Source organism: Varanus komodoensis, unplaced genomic scaffold (assembly GCF_004798865.1).
Source record: "Varanus komodoensis strain SLA01 unplaced genomic scaffold, ASM479886v1 scaffold1, whole genome shotgun sequence".
Lineage (NCBI taxonomy): Eukaryota > Metazoa > Chordata > Lepidosauria > Squamata > Varanidae > Varanus > Varanus komodoensis.
Genome location: NW_025335268.1, coordinates 16041758 through 16054895, shown reverse-complemented (window position 1 = coordinate 16054895; position 13138 = coordinate 16041758). Strand labels below are relative to the sequence as shown.

General features: G+C 44.9%; 1 protein-coding gene across 4 annotated transcripts in view; it reads left to right on the top strand.

Moving 5' to 3' along the window:
- The first annotated feature begins 85 nt into the window (after positions 1 to 85).
- TMEM63B (transmembrane protein 63B) overlaps positions 86 to 13138 on the top strand; it is an 88989-nt gene continuing 75936 nt past the window's right edge. For all 4 annotated transcript variants that reach the window (XM_044446207.1, XM_044446124.1, XM_044445852.1 and 1 more), the window contains exon 1: positions 86 to 236. The gene's annotated coding sequence lies outside the window, so the exon portion shown is untranslated. The remainder of the gene's footprint in view (positions 237 to 13138) is intronic.

Below are 13138 nucleotides of genomic sequence, written 5' to 3'. Positions count from 1 at the left end.
GTCTTTCATTCCCTCCCTCCGCCGGTCGCCCGCCTGCGTTGATGAAAAAGCCACGCCTCTCTCTCCCTAGCACCCCTCCCATTATCCCTTTAGCCTAGAAGCCGGAGCTAGGAGGAGGAGGAGCGGCAAAGCAAGGAGAAGTGGGGGCCTTCCTTTTGGAAAGGGGGCGTCAGCGAGAGCCCCGTGCACACCCCGAAAGAGGGGCTAGGAGGAGCCGCTCTGCCTTTGACACCGGGGTAAGTCTCTGGATTGTTGCTCTCAGTCCCATTGCAATGCCTTGTTCCTCCTGTCGCCTCCCCCTCCCCCTTTTCTTCTCTCTTCTCCCCCTCACCCCTACTGCAGCAATAACAGCTCCAAAGACCTGTTTCCAAAGGAGCCTGGAAATCTTGGTCATCCCCGGTGGATCCCTGGGGAAATGGCTCTCAGTGGCTGCCTTCCTCCCCATCCCCCTCCCTCCTCCCTCCCTCCGCACCTACCTGCCTACCTGCCTGCCTGCTTCCCGGTGCGGTGCCTGTTTACTCACAAGCGACCGACGGGCGCGCTTCTCGCTCCTTTTGCCTCGGCTCAGCACAATGGCAGCGGCGGCGGCGGCGTTGCGCCGGAGTCCGTCCAAGCCAGCGGCACGGCAAGCGAGGGGAAGGGAGGAGAGGGAACATGAGCCCGGGCTTGCTCAGCCGTTCGCGCTGCGTGTTGTGCCCGCCGCTTTGCGGGAGCCCTGCGGCAGGCACGGAGGCTCGCTCCGGATCTCGACCCCCGGAGCTGCATCTCCGGCTGGATGAGACCTTTCTCCTCGCCCCCGCCCCCCCCCCCGGCTGAACCGGACACCGTGACATACGTTCACACCCCCCGCCCGCACCAGCCCCACTGCTGCGTTTCATTGCAGTTCTCTGGATTCGCCCGCACAATGTCAAAGGGGGCAGGAGGGCAGGATGCCTTTTTTCGCCAGCGGGCAGTCGTCGCGCTGAGTTGCCAAGACCCGATCAGGCTGTGTGTGTGTGTGTACATATAATGTACGTACAGCATGTGTGGATAGAGATATGCATCAAGATGGCAAGAGGAGGAGGAGGAGGCTGGGTGTTTCTTTGTTGCTGTCTCCCTCCTGGTGGTGTGATCGCGATAGTCGTGATGATGTTGGTCGGCGATGCTGCAGTCACTCTCCTTCTTCCGTGTGCAAAAGGTGCAGGAGGGAAGGGAAAGGGAGATTGCGAGTGCCATTTCAGGGAACAAGTTTTCCTTTTCATGCGGCTTTTGTTTGGAAGATTCTGCTGCAGCCTTTGTAGAAAATGCACCAGATGCTTCTGGGAAACGGGCCGAAAGAGGCAGGCACAGACGAAGCCAAACCAAATCCATGTCGTCTCCGTCCTCTCTCTCCACCACCCCTGCCCCCCCCCCCGCGCAAACCTAGCTGCCTCTTTCAAGTATCTTCCTTTGCTCTTTTTCAGAAGATAACTGACAGCACCCAGTCAATCAAACAAACTGGGTTGCGACTATGGCAGAGTAGTAGGACAGGCACCTTCCAATCTCCTGTTTTGCATTTTAATGCTTTGCCAGTTACCGTGTTTGCTACCTCTGAACTCTACAAGCCATTCTAAGCTTAAACCCCAGCTGTATGCAAGGATAGTTTAATCTAAATTAGATCTTACAAAGATCTTTTTCTAATCTGCTGCTTGGTTGATTAGTTTATTTATTCTCTCTGCTTTTCACAACCATGTCATCCTCCACCTCCTGCCAGTATTCCCTGCAGGATATTCCTCCTTCTGCTCCAATGATAAATAAAGTGTTGGCTTGAATGCTGAAGGAGGCATGGTGGAAAAGGCAGGCTGGGGAGTGGATCTTCCAGTGTCCGGTCATTGTGATTGTGATTGTGCTGCACTGTGTCTACAGAAGTTCATTTCCACGCATCCTCTAAGTCCAGGTCTGCTACTGTGGGTGTGACTGGATTGTACATTCAAATGTTAACTACTGGAGGTGACTTGCTTAGTATTGTGTGGTAAACTGACCATCTGGAATGCTGAATGGATGCAGAACAACTTATGTTAGACAGCATAAAGCCGATCTCCAGCTGTGTTTGAATCTAGCACTCAAATTGGAGGGTACAGATGTTTTGCCTATTCAGATGCTGAATGCTTGCATACATAGCAAGCAGTAAATACAGTTGATATTGGGAAAGACCTAGGGTCCTCTTATGTTTCTTGCCATCCCTCCATAGTTAAAGTTCCTTTATATGACATTTTAATCAGTGATATACTTTTGTGTATGCAATTGTTTCATGAACTTCTTTGGAAACACAGGGAAAATGTTAGGAATGAGTATTCATAGATTAGCTGCCATTAATTACTGCACTTTTTCCAGTTATATAATGTAATACAAATTTAAATAATAAATTTGCAAACTGATTACAAGGAAAGTCACCATTCCCATGTTCCAGAAACTAAGCTATGGTTAGGGGATATTGAACTGTGAAAGATCACACAATGAATCCAAACTGTTAACGTGAATTGAATTCAGATCCCTGATTCAACTTTCTGTCACTGAACCACACTGGATCTTGGTTATTTTTTCCAGGGGGCACTTTCTTCCATGAACCCCTGCAATGCTTCACTGAAATTATGTAGCAGGTAGGAAAATAGCCATGCACTGGTCATTAGGTTTGAATCTTGCTAGTCACCAGTCTACAGTATGAACTTATGTTGATCTAGTATACGAACCTGCATTGTCCCTGTATTGTATGTAGTTTCTGGTCTGTTACAGTTTGGATGAAGTTGTTGGTACACATGCCCATCTTTATGAAGGGAAACAGTATCAGTTTTGCCATGCTTACATACTGAATCAATTTTCCTGGCGGGCAGTAAATACTAAGGAAGGAAGAGTGAGTTATTAAGAGTATATGAGCACTTCAGAAATGCACAAGCCCAAATCAACTTCCTGGGATGGTTTATAGCCAAAGGTGGCAACACAGGAAATGCAAGCTGTAAACTTCCCATCTTTTTAATTAACATGGGCAATGCAAGAACCCAGCCAATGGATGAGCTGTACCTCTTTTGTGTATCGCTATTTTATTTCTGCTGTGAAATGAAAAGTGGATTTTGTTTTCCCCTGGGAAGGTCAGGATACATGGTAACTGAGAAATCAACTTGCCAATGTTTCACTTTGTGCATTAGAACACAGTCATTCTCACAGCCCATAAAATAAACTAGCTTAAGTTGAATACAATTGATTGCATTTAGTTTCAAAGACTGATGAAGTTCCATGAATGTTCCCATCACAAAACAATACAGAAATTTTTAAAAAGAATGAAATATTTTAGCAGTAGTCCAAATCTTCATCAAATATGACAGAGCCGAATCAATCAGATCATACTTTAATAATAAATCTATGGCATCATTTCCTGCAAACAGCTTTCACATGCTCTTTGGAATTGCCATGGCAAATACAGCCGCTCTCGTTTGTTCTTGGGAATCATACAGGGCAACCCTAAGCATGTTTACTCAGACATAAATTCCAGTCAGTTCAGGACTGTGAGTTCAGGCTAGGACTGTGGTTCATAATCTCCTATTGCAGAGGAAATGATCAACGGCATGGACGAAAAGATACAGCCAGGCAAAACCGGGTTCAAAGATTTGTATCTTTCTCTAGGACAACTAAGGAGGTACTTTGTTACTAATAATTCCCTGTGAATCCAAAGGTGAAGTCTGTAGCTAGTTTTAAGTACTAATTCAAAGAAGACCTCACATTTGAGAACATCAGTTTGTGTCTCTTAAGAGCCACATAGATCATATTCGATTTAGCTTTTGTTCTAATGAGCATTTTAAAATAGTTTCAGCTGTGGAGCGTATCTAAAAATTTGCATTGTATATACGTTGACTATATCAATATCATGGAGTCTAGTTTTGATTCATTAATTAGTCTGAAGGATACCTAATGATATCACCCTTATGATAGGAACCATAGCGGCAAGACAGATTGTTCAACATGTTCTTCCTGTTCATGCTACTCTGTTTTTCTCCTGGGATTCAGAGCAGTGACTTTTTAAACCTAAACCCAAATCATCTTAAACATTATGAAATGGATTTAACCGTGCTGAAATCTGAAATCACAGTGCATTCGGTGGAGCTTTTATTGTCTTGTTTTTCTTTGCTGTTTGGGCCATTTGCTTTATGGGTCACACCTGAAGGCTGATGGATTCCCTTGTTCTTTAGACCTCTCTTGATGAGTTTTCCTGCTGATTAAACTGGCTGGTCTCCAGAAACTGGAGATGACCCTAATCTTTTTTTATATTTTTTATATTTCACCTATTTTCCTTTCAAAGAAGTCAAGACAGCTTACATAATTCTCCTCAATCTTATCCTCACAACAACAACCCTGTGAAGTAGGTTGGGCTGAGAGTCTGTGGCTGGCCTAAAGTCACTCAGTGGCCTTCATAGCTGAGTGGGAACTGGAACCCAGTTCTCCTGAGTCCCAGTTTCACACTGTTAATCACTATGCCACACTGGTTCACAATTTACACAGTCGTGCCTAGACACCTTCTTCTTCTGGGTAATGCATCCTCAAGTTCTGATTTACTGAGAACTAGGGGCTTAGAACTGTTTCAAGTGAAAGGAACTAGACCTCATTTTGGAGGCTTTCCTTTGGTAGTGATGGTGACTTACATCTCAAGCACCATTGCATCTGCGCAGTGTCATCCAGAGAAGTGATCTGAGTGGTTGGGGCCTGTTGCACCCCCACCTGTTTGGGGAGATAGAGAACTCTGTGGCATACACAGTTTGAATGAATGTATCACATTTATTAAAATCTTTTTAAGCGTCTCTTATCGCCCTGATTAATCTCATCAGCGCCAATGTAAAATACCCAACACAATCTCTCTTCAACAGATGGTTAACTCTTCTCTGTAATGCAATCTCCAACTTTGACTAAACAGTAAACTTGACAGAAAATTCTGTTAAACCTTTTAGCGAGCAAAGCTGGGCACTTTGGACATAGGGCTGAGGACTCCAGGTCTTGAGGTTCAAAGGCATTTTATAGCAATACAATCTAGAACTGCACTCGCATTTTCGCTTTCGGTTGCTCATCCAATAAAACCCCAATAGTAAGACATTCACCAATAGCAGGCCCAGAACCAGCATCCAACATACTGCGCCATTCACTAGGACCACGAGCTTGTGCGCCAATCAGCAGCTATGCTACTGCAGCTGTTGGGTGTACCTGGTCACCGTGCAGTAATGGCCCAAGAGTCAAGCAAAATGCCTAGTATGCTGCCAGGGAACTTTGTTTGTAAGGAGCAGACTCCCATCGTGTCTCCCTCTTATGCTCTTCCAGAAGCAAGCTCCCCTGACCATTATGAACATGAGAAGAATCATATTGCAGTAGACCAAGGCTAGTCTGTTTCCACACCGGCCAACAAGTTGCCTGCAGGAAGCTCATTGGCAGAATACAACTCCAAGGTGTTCTACAGCGATGGGTGTCTTGTAGGCAATATATGGCGGTCATGACTAGCAAAGCTCAGGGAGCCAAGGTTCCGTTTGGATGCCAGGAAGCACTCCTGACAGTCAGGCCCCCGAGGGTGTGGAATGGGCTTCCACGAGAGGTCGTTGAAGCCCCATCGGTGCGGGTGTTCAAGGATAGGCGGGACGTCCACATGGTGGGCATGTCGTGAGCGGAGCCAGCTTGTGCCAGGGGTCAGACTAGATGGCCCGGGAGACCCCTTCTGACTCGCTCCGTTTTCTCTGTTTCTATATGTTACTAACCTAATTTCTATGGTTTTCCCTAATTCCCTTTTAAAGCCATCCAAGTTGGTTGTGATCACCACATCTTGTGGTATGTGTGGTGTGAATGAATTCCTCTTTTAGCCCTGAATGAATTCTTTTTGCTCCTACTAGTTAACTTCAGTGAGTGACCCAATAAGATTATGGGTGACTTCAATAAGATTATGAGAAAGAATGAATTCCCCCCCCCGCCCCACTTATTAAGTCTTGCCATAGCATGCATCATCTTATACACCTCTGTCTTGACCTCCACCCTTTAGTCACCTTTTCCCCTAAGCTCATCTCATGGGGAGCTGCTCCAGATTTTTCTGCAGCTTTTCCTAGTCTCCAGTATCCTTTCTGAGCTGAAGTTACCAGCACTGAACAGGGTTTTCCAAAGATTTGTATAAAGACATCATTATAGTGGCAGTCTTACTTTTATTCTTTTCATAGTGATTCCGAACACAGACTTTGCATTTTTAACAGCATCCGCACGCTGTGTCCACATTTTCCTCAAGACCTCCACTATAACCTCGAAACCTCTTTCTTGTTCAGCTGCTGCCAGTTCAATGTCATCAGTCTATACAGGAAGTTGGAATGTTTGTTCTAAAATGTGCATCATTTTTATACTTGCTTACACTGAACCACATTTGCCATTTTAATGTCTGCTCCCCCAGTTTTGAGGGATCATTGTGGAGCTGTTCACAGTCCCTTCCTGCTGCAGTGCCCCAGCCTCTGAATAATCCATGCTTGAAGAGAAGATCTGTGGCTACCACACTCCCGTAGCAGCAACAATGTTGTAATGCAGGGGCAGGCCAAAAGAAGATCTCCAGGAGTGTGGGGCTTCAACTCCCAGCATTTCTGACCATTGGCTGTGCTGGCAGGGGCTTCTGGGAACTGGTGGGCAGAAAGGAGATCTCCAGGCTTTGAACTGGTTCCCAGAAGTCCTTCCAGCATAGCCAATGGCTAAGAATGCAGCAATCTCCTTTCAGTCCACCTGTGCTATAGTGGTCCAGCAGCCTATTTTAGCATCATCATCAGTGAGCAAGGCCACAGGTGTTGGAGGATGAAGCTGAGGCAGGCAGTCGCAACAGTGCTGCTGCTGTGGGAGCGGGGTTGGGGTGAGAACTGGGGAGGGACAGCCTTCCCAAGGTCCCTCAGAGTCTGGAGGTGGTCTGATTGTGGGATTAGGCATTTCCTAGATGACTGGAGTTAACTATGCTTCATAACTTGCTGGGTTGATTGGACATAGGCTGTTCCACTGAGGCAGCTTCTGTGCATCGTTCACCATCATTATGAAGAAGAATTCTGCAGAGTGGTGATACTGAGGTCCGCCTCTTCCTCTCTTACCTTGGTTGATGGGTATGTTCTTTTACAGGGCATATCTCAGTATCAAATTCCACTGGAATTATTACCTTGCCTGATTTCCAGTCTATGTCCTTAGTAGCAAATGCGGAATGATTTCCTTCCATTTCTCTGTCCCAGACTCCCTGATAGATCTTCCCCAATGTGGCATGGTTCCCCAAGTAGTTCCTTCCCAGGACTTCCTGCCACCCTGCCTATTACAAGCTCACAGCTACCAAAAATCCCAAAGTTGCCATGCCAAGGCAATGAATTTCACTTCATTAACGAGGGTGATGATGATAGGCAAGGACTGTAGCATGGTGGTATAGCCCCACTTTATACACAGAAGGTTCCAGGTTGGGCATCTCCTTGGCATCTCCAGGTAGAAAGGAAGGGTGTTGCTTTTGACTGGCAGGAGCTGTTTGTCTCAATTTTCTGATAAGTCTCTGCAACGTCCGTCTCACTGATGCTTTTGGGAATTCTTTGGGTTGACAACTTGGGCTGAATTGGCACTGTGAAGCCTGCAGCTGACTTGTAGGTAGAGCAGAGTATCAATGTCAGAAAAATCCACAGTGGACTAATATTTCTAAGAATATGAGCCATGGATTCTGTAGTAGAATGTCATTTCCTGTGTTGCATGGATTCTGCAAGCTGGCAGGCCTTTTTAAACTTTCTCTTGTGTTACACAAATTTGGTAATTGAAAAATAAGGAAAATTTTAAAAATCAACAAATGCACATTCCCCATAGGCTAAAACATGGAAATATGCATTTGCAGGATGAGAGTGTGGATTTGTGCAAATGCATACAAATTCTGTCAATGAGCAGGTGATATAAGCCCCTAATGAACTCATCTCCTGATGTCCTCCGAATCTGACAGAGCCCCCTTCTCATCCATCATCATCCTTTCCCAACCTAATGCCCCAAATCATTCACAGCAAGCATTCTTTAGGAAGAGATGTATATATCCAGATAGATTTTTAATGTAGTCATTTACTACTTCTCTATATTTCCCATTAACTGAAGCTCTGTGGATAAAGTTTAAAACCATAAAATACAATAACATAGCAAAACATATTATGAAAACCATAACACCAGAGTATTAGCTAAGATAAAAACCACAGCACTGCAAAAAAAAAACCCTGAAAATGCATTTATTTTATTTTTTTAAAATTTACAGTCTAAAAAACCTGAGAAAATAAAAGAGCCTTCAGCTGGAGCCAGAAAGATCACAGTGTAGGCACCAGGCAAACCTCTCTGTGGAGCTCATTCCACAACTGGGACAAGCCAGAAGACCTCAAGGCAGCTTCCAAGCACCACTGGAGGCCGGCAGCAAGAATGTCCGTGGGGCAGTGTATCCACGCTGGATTTTCATCTGAACGCCCAAGGCTCTATTCACCATGCAAATAAATTCAGCACCATGGATAGCCCCTTAAAAGCTCAGTCCAAAGTCCACTGCTCCACTGACATTGGAGTTATTGGCCTCCATGCACAACTGTACTATATAAACTACAACTCGTAAACTATAGAATCATTTAAAATAATGACAGTAATACCAATAATAATGATAGCAGATCCAACTCTGGAATTTGCTTAAATGTGGAATGTTATATAAACGCTGTAAATAAATGAATAAAACCAATGACAGTAGGAAGAGAGAAGATTTTTGTGTGCAGTCTATCAAATTGCAAAGACCTGATAGAAGCGGAGCATCCTTGCTGCATTCTAGTCATGCTCAGGCGTGCATCTGAACACGTGAAACAAGCACCAGTGTGACATAGCGGTTAGAGCATAGGATTAGCACATGGGAGATCTGGGTTCTTGTTTCCTCTCAGCTGCAAAGCTCGCAGAGTGGTTTGGGCCCAGCCTAACCTATCTCGCAGGGAGGATAAAATAGGGAGGAGGAGAACCTTGTAAGCTGCCCTGGTTTCCTTGTAAGAGAAAGAAAAGCAGGGTACAGATGCAGTGTGACAATAATGTGCACATGGGCCAGGGGACCCACATTAGCCTGTGCAGCCTCATATGTGAGCTGTCCTTCCAGTCTTCCGTGAAAGTCTGCGGTGGGGCTCGTTTCTAAGCAGATCCAGTGCAAGCACTTAGAAACCTCTGTGCAGTCTGAAATCGCGATCAGGCATAATTCCCAATGACGCAGAAGCTCTAAGTGCATTCATGCAAACATGTGCAGCAGCCCCCTTTAAACCCCTGCACTAAATGCAAACTGGGATATGATAAATGGGACTAGCGTGTGTGCCTCAGTCTCCTCTTTTAACCTGACATGTTTCAATGGCTGGACAGGGTTTCTGTGTCTGCCCAGTTGTAAACTCGAGGATTAGTGCACCATGTGCAAAAGGTCTCTGGTGAGTCATGCTGCTGCTAATGACAGGTGATGTGTTCCATGGATGCGTAAGCACTGGAATTAAGCATGCCATTGAGAAGTGGCTAGTAACAGCCTCTGCAGTATGCTATGTGGACACTGAGATGCTTTTTAATGTATCCCGATGTGGCAGTTGGTTTGAGATGCTGCACAGAAGTTGTAACAATAAGCTATGAAGCAAAGCAAGCCTCAGGTTCATGTGCATCCCCTTCCCTCTCCTCCAGCAAGAGATTAACAACTAGCATCTTCTATTTTTTTCTTTTTTAAATTAACTGGCTTTTCATGTCACTTTTACTTGCCTCTCAGGTGAGACCCAGTGGGCAGTGGCTTCTGCTGCTGCTTCTCTGACAGGGTCAGAACCAGAGGCAGGTGAGCGCTGGGCTTGGTCCATGCCCGCTCAGGCCTGCCCTTGATTCTGGCCCTGATTCTGTCCAATCCCAAAGATACAGAAAGATGTGCAAGAGCTGAAAAGCATTATTTCTGAAAGCGGCAGCTAAGCTGCTTTCTTACCTTTTCGATTTATTCATGCTGTTTGAGGGAGTGTCACCGTTCTGCTCGAGCTTGAGATTTGCACTGGTTGGAAATAAGTCTTACAGGTTATTTCATGTAGAACTGACTGCAGCATGCAGTGTTCCCAGTTTGCCTGCCTTTGACACTTTCTTTGATTAAGAAAATAGTCAATCCTGTTACCCAAGATTTTGTTAGCAATCGTATTCATTATGAGAATTAGCATTTCAAAGAACGGGAAAAGTCAATGTAAACCTGAAGTAATAAACGGCTAATTAAGGCATTGCCTTGGCTGTATTGTATATGCATAGGCCCATTGCCTACAAACATTCGTGAGAAACATTGTGCTCAAATGAAACATTCAACAAGATCTAGTAATCTTTGATTGAATATAGGAATTCTCATTTACTAAACTGCTCAGTCCCTAACCATATCTGAGCAATTGAGTAACCATGTGGAAACTTACCCCTTAGGCATGCCAATTACTTGGTGTATAGGACTTGATACATTAAATATCACTGTTGTTTGGGTTAGTATAATTAACCATTTGCATTAGTAAGATTAAAGTATCCCATGAACCATAAGATGATAACCTTTTTCTATTCTCTTTTAAACGTCCCCTTTCTTACCACATTTCTATTCATACCACATTTCTTCCTGTATTTATTTTTTAAAATAAACATACATATAATAAAATGCAAGATGAAAAAATATACTGGTGGGAATTACACTCCCGATTTACCTATGTTATTATTTAGCATACAGTAGTTTTAGCCTGCATTACAGGCACCACTAAGGAATATGAGGCAAGATCGAGTTTCATAAAGTGTGCATTTAATTTTTATCTGCAGAAACAGGGAAGAAAGGAAGAAAGCTGGAAAAACTTCTTACAGTTCCTGGAGTTAGTGAAAACAGAATGCTTTCTGTTCTCTCATTCAGCCTAGATTTAATTATGCAAGAGCAATCCACTGATAGCTGAAGTATTCACAGTAAGCAAGCTATATTGGTTTAATTGTTGAGCTGGCAGTGTACCTGTAAAGACTGCATGTTACAACAAGCAGTGCTTCCACGGGATGAGAGATGCTGATGTGGCACATTGCATGCTGGGATGCCTTGTAGGGAATACCTGTGCATGACATGTACTTGCTGAAATATAAGCTAATTATTCCAGTTAAGACAGGGTTTAATATCAGAGAGGGGAAGGAAGTAACCAGAGTGGTACCATCGGTTTCCAGCATCCATAAGTTAGGTGTGACTTTCCAAGCCAGGGAAGTACAGAGAGGTTGACTTGTTCACTTAATACAATAGCCTTCTATGGTATAATTTACCTATGAGAACTCCCAGGTCATGCAAGGTGCAAACTTCTTTGCATAGGCCCCGCAAGCACCTAGCTTGCTGTAGTTTGTTGTGTTGTACAAATTCAGACGCTTGCACCTTGGGAGGAAAGCTATGGCAAATCTAGGCAGCATAGTAAAAAGCAGAGACCTCACCCTGCCGACAAAAGTTCATATAGTCAAGGCTATGGTTTTCCCAGTTGTAATGTATGTCTGTGGGTGTTGGACCATAAGGAAAACTGAACGCCGAAGAATTGACGCCTTTGAATTGTGGCACTGGAGAAGACTTCTGAGAGTCCCTTGGATTGCAAAGAGATCAAACCAGTCAATCTTAAAGGATTGTCAACTTGACTGCTCTTTAGAAGTTCAGATACTGAAGATGAAACTCAAATACTTTGGCCACCTAATGAGAAGGAAGGACTCCCTGGAGAAGACCCTGATGCTGGGAACAATAGATGGCAAAAGAAGAAGGGGACGGCAGAGGATGAGGTGGCTAGATGGGCTCACTGGGACAGTGGGCGTGGGCTTGGGTGGACTCCGGGGGATGGTGGAGGACAGGAGAGCCTGGAGGAATGTTGTCCATGGGGTTGTGATGGGTCAGGCATGACTTTGCAACTTAACAAAAAAAAACAAAACAAAAAAACAAATTCAGAGAATGTGTTCTAAGAAAATTTCTTAAAATTACTTGTTTTAGGGTTATTTGAGGGCCTGTTTTAGGGTTATTCAAGGGTTTTCTAACCCTCAATCAACTTCTGCCACATGGTTTCACATGCCATGACAAGTAATGGCAGCTGGGGGCCTTCAGGTGCAGTGCAAAAACGGCACCCAACCCAATGCAAGAACTCTACAGGTAAATTAAGCCATGGAGGATGATTGTGTCATGCAAACAAACCATGGGCTTGCTGCTCCTGACAACACAGTATCCCTGCTGCTGTGGGATCCTCTGGCCCGGTTCACATGATCTCAGCATGATTAACAAGCTACCCTGAGTTAACAACCACCTTGAGACCATGTGAACCTACAGACAGTGAACTGGTTTCCTGGGCTTAGGCACCCACTCCTGTGGCATCTGGAGGTAGGGGAAGGGCCAACAATACAGCCCTCCTGTCCCTTTCCATGTATGGCCTCCCTTCACTTGTTGACTGCATAAAGGGCTTCTGTCTTCTACATCCATTGCAATATGCAGTCAAAACAATATAAACAGAACCATGCAGTGAAATTGCTTCCAAGGATCCATTTGGCTTCAGCAGCCTACTATGCCTCTCTCTCTCTCTCTCTCTCTCTCTCTCTCTCTCTCTCTCTCTCTTTTCCATGGAGTACCACTGCCTTTGAAACTGATGGAACTTTCAAAAGTAGGTTATGTTGTGAGATTGGTGGTTTGAGAGGCAGGCAGGAGAATCCTGACTCTTTTGGCATTAAAAAGTTCCACTGAACATGCTGAAGTGCTTTTTGAAATCCAGCCTCTAAATACAAGTTTCTGAAAATTAATGATACTACTGAAGGTCTTGATAAATAAATACCAATCCAGATTAATATGTTTGATGGTATAAGTGATTCAACAGCTATTTTTGATATGGGTCCAGCTTAGAGATGAGAAGATCAGGTGGGGATCCAGCTCTCTCACACACACTGGACTTATTTCCTGGACAGGACCAAGTGCAGAAAAGGAGTCGAGAGGAGAGCAAGTCCACGAATGCTGTCCGCTAGCAGCAGCTTTGCACAGAGTATGCACAACCTGCAACTCACCGGTGGGGAAGCAGAATTCGGCTTGCACAGTGGCTACGTGGGTGGTGCATGCACAAGCCAGCCCCGCAGACCCTCTTCTGCTTGCTCCCTGCCA